Raw genomic sequence first — 9,128 nt, forward strand, 5'->3', positions numbered from 1 at the left:
CTCTCTCTCTCTCTCTCTCTCTCTCTCTCTCTCTCTCTCTCTCTCTCTCTACTCTCTCTGTCGGCTGCAGCAGTTTCTTATCTCCCCCCTTCCCTCTTCTGCCTGGGAGATAACAGTAATTCTTCTCCATGCTGTATCCCCCCACCTTACTCGCCTTGCAGACACACACATACACACACCAACACACACACACACACACACACACACCAGTCTGTCCATCTCTCATCAAGCTGTGCAATCCCACCACATACTAACATGTAGCCTACACACATATTACTAGCATGTGGTCGAGTACAAACACACACACACACACACACACACACACACACACATACACACACACACAACCTCCCACTCCCCGCAAACCCAACTCAGACAGAGATGCTGGCAATGTCTTTCTGCTCAGTCAAGATAAAGGGTTAAGACTGTACTTGGACAGCCCTTCTTTGTGAGATTGGGGGGGTGACGAGAATGGGGGAGATGAGAGGAAAAAAATTAAATAAAGTATTCAAGTAAAGATTGATTATTTTATCAGTTGCACAGTGTAAGAAAATGTTTCCCCATTCAATTCTTTTTGTCTCACCCCTCTTCAATTTCTCTCTCTCTCTCTCTCTCTCTCTCTCTCTCTCTCTCTCTCTCTCTCTCTCTCTCTCTCTCTCTCTCTATATATATATATATATATATATCTTTTTCTTTGAAAGTGGCTGAAGCCCTGAGTGTTGCAGCCAGATAAAAGAATTAGTTGTTCCACACAGGGACCCGGGCGCTAAGTACAGACGTGAATTAGAATGTCTATCTCTGTCGCTCTTGGCTCATCCGCTCTAGCTAGCCACGCTTCGCACTCGTAAACAATTTAATCTTTTCACTACAGTTTGGAAAAGAGAGAAGAAGGAATGAATTTGTGAGAGAGGGAAGGGGAGAAAACGAGGCGGAATTGTGGACCTCCCCCCAAACACTTGCTTGCCACACTTCTCGCTCTTTCACTACATCCTCTCGCCAACCTGTCCTTTTAACCAAGAAACGTGACGCAAACGCTTGTAAGGTGCTTGAAGATTGAATCAGCTCACTTTCATTTTCCTCCCCTCACTGCCATTCTTTTGGGTCCGTCTCTTCCTCTTTTTTTTTTTTTTTACTTCACAGCAGCCTATTCATTCCCCCCACTCCCCTCCTTGCCCTCCCTCTCCGTTCGCTCTCCACCGTTTTGAAATTGAAGATGTGTAGAGGCCTGGGCTTTGGGGCCAGAGTCTATTTTGGAGCTGTAATAAAATTCATAGCCTGACACACTCACCCACACCCACACAAACACGCACAATCTCTCTCTCTTTCTCTCTCTCTCACACACACATACACACACAAACTCACTCACATGCATACTCTCTCTTTCTCCCACACATACACACTCTCACTCACACACACTCACTCACACACACAGACTCTATTTCTCTCTCTCTCTCTCTCTCTCTCTCTCTCTCTCTCTCTCACACACACACACACACACACACACACACCTGGTCAAGGGAATTACACTACAGTATATAGTGGTCTCTTGCTGTATTAACTTTAAACTATCCCTCATATGTGCAGTGCTTCAGCAGCCACACCATATTTTGAAACAGTGTAACGTCTTTATTCATGGTAAACTATCAATTCACAGCAGCTATTTACTTCACAGTCACCTGTGGGGATAAAATGTAGCTCAGGTCAAAATAATTATGGGAGATGCCAGCACACATATTCTAAAATAGTGATTTATTGGCCTTCATGTATTATAGTGCCAGCTTAAAAGGCATTGTACTGCCATGGTTCTATCATGTTTTTTTGGGGGGTATCAAGAGTGGTACTATAATTTATACCTCATAATCAAAGTGAGTACACGGCCATCTCCGCATGAACCTATATGTGACAGGTTGTGTTTAAATATCATGGCTGTATTCTTCATACCTTGTGATGTGATGCAAGTTCAACTTTGATTTCATGTAAAATCCATTATACAATATATTGTAATTTCTAAAGTTCAATTAGGCGCCATCCTAAAGACAAATAGAAAAAAGCTAAAGAAATAACAGCTAAGCTTGGGGCTCAGTACTGATTTGTGCTAAATGCCGCTTGAGGGCTGGTCCAAAATTATCGCACATCTGTTTTCTACCGATTAATTTGTGGATTTGATTCTTATTGGATACGTATACAGCCTCTACCAAAAAGTCAAATACTCACACTCCAAATGCTTGGCATTAAAACTTAATATAAATTATTACTCATACAATAGCTGAATTTTCAAACTGAAATTAAATTGTTCAATCTGTTGGAAAGGGGGATGGGTCAACAAAGCCATGAGGCATTGTTCTTAAATAATCAGTGTATGTTTCGACAATTCATCTATTAATTGTTGATTATGTCATGAGGTGGACAACCTACTGTTGAACACTCTTTCCATCAGCCAGGAGGTTCCTCACAAGTGTTATGATTCAAACGTGTGTTTGTGTGTGTGTGTGTGTGTGTGACATATGGAAATGAGTATACTGACATGGAGGGAGGGGAAAGTGTTGGGGCAAGAATTTGAATGAGGGAAGAGGGAGGTATGGACGGAACGACTGGGAGGAAGATAGGGATCAGAGGGTGGCAAGACAAGGCCCTGAGCACCCTGGGTAAGGAGATAACACCCTCATTTGAATGCACACACACACACACACACACACACACACACACACGCACACACACACACATTGAATGGCTTTTGTTAACAAGAATGACAAAGCTGCACTCATAAGTGTCTGCCAACTGCTTTACACACACACATAAATGTCCATTGTCTAACTGTATTTGAAGGGACCCCTACTGCATTCCCTAGCCCCTAACTTCAACCATCACATCTACATGCCTACCAATGTGTTAGACCAAAAACTTACCCTAAAACCATGTCTTAACCCTCAACCCTGAACACTTCAAGCCATCCTGACAGGAAGCAAGTGTAAACTAGAATGACCTACTGCCAACTGGTCAAATTAAGTAAAAATAGTCTCAATGGTCACATTTAAGATGACATTTGACACTTTGGATATAAAATGTCATCCTTTTATCCTACAGTAAAATGTGTTTTAATTACTGCCTTACTTTTTTGCACAAATGTCTGTCGCTGGAGTGATCAGTTTGAGTTCATAAGTGCAAGTAAGGGGAAGATTTGAAAAATTCAAAACTTAAGTTATTTTTGAGATATCACATCACAAGGCATTGTTGAGGTCCCAGTTACCTTGAGCTGCTACTTTTACCCACCAGATTCTAATAAATAATTCCTTGTGTCCAAGTAAGAGGTTTGTTGAAATTTGAAGGAATTTCCTCAAGGTGTTCATGACGCATAAAATCTTAATCACACCATTTAACTTGAGGGAAATCTGGGGAATCAAATGTTTACCTTAATGGGTCAGTGAGATCCACTTAACACCAAACAAACATTACAACAATTTATAATTATTTACGTATATAATAGCAAACAGGTCATATTGATCCATAAAGTCACAGTTATTACATATTCAATATAGACTAATAAGTAATTATTAAATATAAGTATTATAACTGCTACTACAACTGCTATCATCAAAACGCCATTACATCTATCAAGTATCACCATTTTTATCTTTATTTTAACTACCAGTCTGACAGACCTTAAATATGATTACACAAGTGTTCCTGTCCTCATTCCCCTCCCTCTCCAACTCTCTCTTATCTCTCCCCATTCCACCAACTTCTCCTCTCTCCCCCTCTTTTCTCACCTCAGCTGGTTGAGGGACATTGAGTCTGGTTCTGCCAGAGGTATCTGCTTCTTAAAAGTTTTCCTCTCCATGATCGTGGAATGCTTACTCAAAGGGGAAACTGTTGGGTTTATTGCAACCTGCCTATGAAAAGTGCTTGAGCTAATATATGTTGTGATTTGGCGCAGGACAAATCAAACTGAATTGAATTGAGTTTAAATTCCAAGAGTTTGAGACTGCTTCTGCTGAGAGAGGGTTGCCCAGTAATCAGATTCGATTCTATCCCCAGCTTCTCCAATCTGTATGATGGAGTGTCTTTGGGCAAAACACTGAACCCCAAATTGCCCTGATGGCTGTGTCAGCAATAGTCCTCATGGGGACCAAGGCCCGGTCCTAATGAGGCAAAACGTTATTTCTAATGTCCTAGGAAAGGTTAGGGTTAGAGTTTGGCTTAAGTCGTCTAAAATAAATATTGGTTACTGCAATATCCTAATAAAGATAGCTGTGCAGGGGGTGTGTTCTCTCAGAGTGCTGTCCAATTCACTGGCTCATTAGTACCGAAAGAGATCTGATGGATCTCTTTATCGCTCTCTTTCCTTTCATTTCGTGTTTCAATTGCTGTGAATGTCTTTTGAACAGTATCACCAAAGTGCCAAGGATACTACATTCAATAGACAGTATTTCAAGTGCACATTATATATTTTTCAACACCTGAACATGTTGAAGAGGAGAATAATTAGTAGCAGGTAGTCACCCATCTTTAGATTTTACACACTGGTGTTCACATATTCAATGTTTCACATGTTCCGTAGTTTTACTGCTAGAGCTTTTAGTTGAAATTGTTCCATCGTAGTGTGGCCTGTTAATCCTGAAATCCAATTGTACAACTGCACCACAAGGTGCGCACTGCATCCAGGTCTGTGGATGCACATCGTCTGTGGGTTTAGTGCTAACTGTGTGGTCACTGTGCACCGATCAAAACCTAACCCCGGATGTTATTGAAAACATTTGGTCTGAACCTAGCCCAGCATGTCTGGTCCCCCTTTTTCTTCTTACTATTTTTTTATTTTAATGATGCGACTTTCTATGGCTCCAGCTTTCACTGAACGTCTAACTGCATTCCATGTATTGTTTTTTTTGTGGTATTTGCTAACACTACAAAATACAGTATAACAACCTTTTTATGGGTTTGAGTCTAGTTCGGCCCCGTCTTGAGATTTTAGTTCAATTATTCCTGTCTTCTTAAATGCTATTTCCAGTTTCTATGATTTCTATTTATTTATTAAAGGGGGCATTAAAGGACTTTTACGTATGCTCATTGGTACAGTGGAAGTGTTTCCAGGGGACAACTAAAAGTGATGGACAAGTCCGGTTGTTTAATTATGTGTATTTCGTTGTATTTTGTATTTTTTGGAAAACATGGCATACATCAGTACTGCAGCTAAACAGCGTGTCATGAATAAGACGTAAAGTTTTCTTACAAAAGAACAGATTTAAGAACATTGGTAAGAAGATATTGGTGAATGAGGATGAATAATCCCATGATGAAAAAAGAACAGGATTCATTCTAAATAATGTTTTATAATGATCTATAAAGATTTACTCACACACACACACACACACACACACACACACACACACACACACACACAGACACAGGCCTTCATTGAGAAACAAACTAATTAGGGACCCGGCAGGATCACATAGGACACCATGAACCATATGGACCACGACTGAGGGTGAAAGAGGACAGAGTAGTAGCAACAGGAGTTAAAACACAGCCGTCATCTAAAACAGACAGCCATCCCGCAGGGAAATACATTTTGCCGTAATGAACTGAAATACTAATTTATGTTAATGAAACCCTATTGTGCATACTGTATATAAATCATTTCTCCAATTGCATAAAATATACATATTGGTTAATCTAAAGAGCCCCTCAGCGGTGGCACTGGAGGTAGTCTGGGCACATTAGGTAAAAGTAGGGTATTTAGATGGAATATCAAACTGCTGAAGTGCAAACAACTGAGTTCAAGATCCAAACTGGATATGAAGACGTTAGAAGTAAGACACTGATAGAGAAAGATTAAAGATGGACATATAGATTTATTTGTTAATGGATGGATACATTTACAGATTAATGGATGGACGAATGATGACTATGAATAAGGTGGGTGAATAAATGAATAAACTGAGGTCCCTGTTACCTTTACCTTTGATCACAGAAATCACCTGAGGAAGAGATGACTTAAAACAACAATTAAGTCCATGTGTGTGTATATGTTCTGTTTTTATGCCATTTTAGTTTTGTGTAATTCATTTATATCTTTTTGAACTGATTTGTTTCTTAACATCAGAAAGACTATATAAGATATAGTCCATTTTTATAACTGAGTGAAACGTGGAGTTAATCCCAGTGTCCAGTCATAAAGTGAGAAAGATGTAAATCTAGACATTAGGTCGAGCATCAATAAATAATTTATGGCTGATAATCTAGTCCACATGTGCATAATATATTGTTTGGACGTCTAAGTTTAAGATTGTTTCAAAGAGCTGAAATTCGCAATCACTGATGCATCATTTGTAAAATCAGGTAAAGCAGTACAGCAACATCTGGTTGCATTTTACACAAGAAATTTTAACTTGATCTTCACAGTTTCGTAACTTATTGCAGAGTAGTGCATCGTTGGTAGACAACATGTTGGATTTATATTCCCTTTCATTCACAATCTCTTCTGCAGTTCTCTTTATCACACTCTTATACACAAACACACACACACACACACACACACACACACACACACACACACACACACACAAACACACACATAAGCCAAGCCCTCGTTCTCTCACTTGATTCCTCCCTCCCAGACTCCTTCTCTCCTCCACTCTGAGCTGTTACTGTGGGTTCCAGTGAGATTCAGGTCAAAGATGGAGAGGCAAAGAGAATTTGATTCCAGCCCCCCTGCTGTCCAGACATGTACTGGGTGAGTTAAAAAAGAGGGGAAAGTGATGGGGGGAGGAGGACGAGGGTTGACACCAATGACACCAAAAAAAACTCATCACTTCACTGCCAACCCTCCTCACTTCTCCTCACTTTGTTGTCATCTCGGATTAGATACAAACATGGGAGATGGAAATGACGCCGGCTGAGGAATCATAAATAAATATTGTACATCAAGGAAAATAAAGTGAGATGAGGAAACATCAATAAATAATACACATCGATAATACATGGGAAATTATGCAGTGATATAACACATGGTATACCAGCTGATGTTTCTTTCAAATGAGGAAAAAATCAAGAACTTGAACACTCAAGTCCACTATAGTTTGATTGCAGCCTACGTGGCGGTTGTGGCTGAGGGGTAGAGCGGCCGTTCTGCAACCAGAAGGTTGGCAGTTTGATCCCAGTCTTCCCCCATCTGCATGCTGAAGTGTCCTTGCCCCCCATAGTAGAGCGCTATATCAAATACAAACACTTTACCGTTTGTATTATTGACTCTATATATTGGCTACAATTTCCCCTATGATGCCTTTTGCAATACATGTTAAGCAAGGGTGCAGAGAAGAGAGAAAATGCATAACATTAATCCCTAAATTTGACTCTTTGTTGACACACTACTATACATGCATTGCTGGCAGGAGGAGACTGAAAGCATCAGCGAATTTCACTCTGATTAGTTCTGAATTTTGCCACTGCTGACTGCAGCATCAGATATGGCACTAGAGCCACGGATTCATGCTTACTTTTCATCCCTTGAGAATCCAAAAGTAGATTAGTAGTAAAAGCCTTCAGCACTCACTTTCTGTGGAATCATCTCCCAGTTTCAGCTCGGGAAGCAGACAACCTCTCTTTAAGAGAAGGTTTAAAACCTTCCTTTCTTATTAAAGCTGGTTCAGATCTGTCTTGAACAAGCTCTCACTTATGCTGCTATAGGTCTAGATTGTGCGGGGACACACGTCATGTGGAACTTATCTTTCCACTTCTCCCTATTTATCACTTTAATCTCTAATCGATACATGTTACTGACTTCTTCCCTGGAGTCCTTGTGCTCCATCGTTGCAGATTCAGGATCATTGCTGTGGCCACATTGTGGATCGTGGACACTGATTGTGGATCATGATCTTGTATCATGATTCGTATCATTAAAATTGTCATTGCTGCTCCCTTCCTCTCTCTCAGATTTTCCTATTTTGTATAAATACTTCAAACATTGATACACCTCTCCATTTATGTTAGACACTGTCTTTTCTCATAAATGTTGTAAATATCTTTATTTTGTTGATGTGCTCTGCCACAGGCAGCATTTATTGCACTTCCGTCCGTCCTGGGAGAGGGATCCCTCACATGTGATTCTCCTTGAAGTTTTTACATTTCTTTTGATAACATTTTTTTTGGTGGGGAGTTTTCTTACTCTTTTTGTGGGTTAAGGGCAGACAATTTCTCACCTTGTTAAGCCCTATGAGACAAATTTGGATTTGTGAATATGGGCTATAAAAATGATATGTGATTGATTGATTATTGTTTGGCTTGTGTGTTTCACTTACAAGTCAGATGCTGACCAAAGTTTGTTGTGGTCAACATTAACATAACATTTTTAAGGAATATTTAGTAGCCTCATCCTTCTTCAAACTCAATTTATATTTTGATCTTTACTATACAGCAGTAAATTGTGAATCTTACTTCCACAAATGTGACACAACATCTGTCCATAGACAGATAGACATACACACAGAGTATATACACCAGCTTAAATTCAAAATTGCCTCTGTAGTACTTTTAGTCACACAAACACACACACATACAGACAGGTGGTTGAGAGACAATTTCTCAACTCTATCTTACTGCTTTCAGCTAACTGTCACCTTGCTTTTCATTCAGTAACAGATAGGTGCTGAAGGTAGCACATATGCCCCACAACTAACAGGCAGGTCACAGCTTGTGATCCTTGTGATGTAACCCCTAAAATCAAAGCAAACAAACTCCCTCGAAACCAGGATTGTCTGACTGATCTCAAACCCTTCAGCCCACCTCAAAATGAGCCTCACCTTTAGAAACACACATTTACCACAGTCACTCTCAGCCGGAATCCCTCATGTTACCAGCCTGAGGTTAAGCACGTGCTGTCATGGCCACCAATCCGCCCTGGCTTCGTAATGACTGACCTCACGGGGCAGGTGCCATCAGCTCGTCCCATCTAACAGTCAGACAGCCACCCCAACCCCCCACCCATCTCCCTTCCACTAATCCAGCTCAAACACTGATGACAGCACAATTTAAGGAAAAGGGTCACAGATGAGGACAGTAAAAGAGGTGGTGGACGAATGGTCTTGAGTGGAAAGGTCGGCAAGGCTGAGAGGAGAAAGGGAGAGCCAGGA

The sequence above is a fragment of the Limanda limanda genome, chromosome 6, assembly GCF_963576545.1.
Source record: "Limanda limanda chromosome 6, fLimLim1.1, whole genome shotgun sequence".
In the NCBI taxonomy this organism is placed as follows: Eukaryota; Metazoa; Chordata; class Actinopteri; order Pleuronectiformes; family Pleuronectidae; genus Limanda; species Limanda limanda.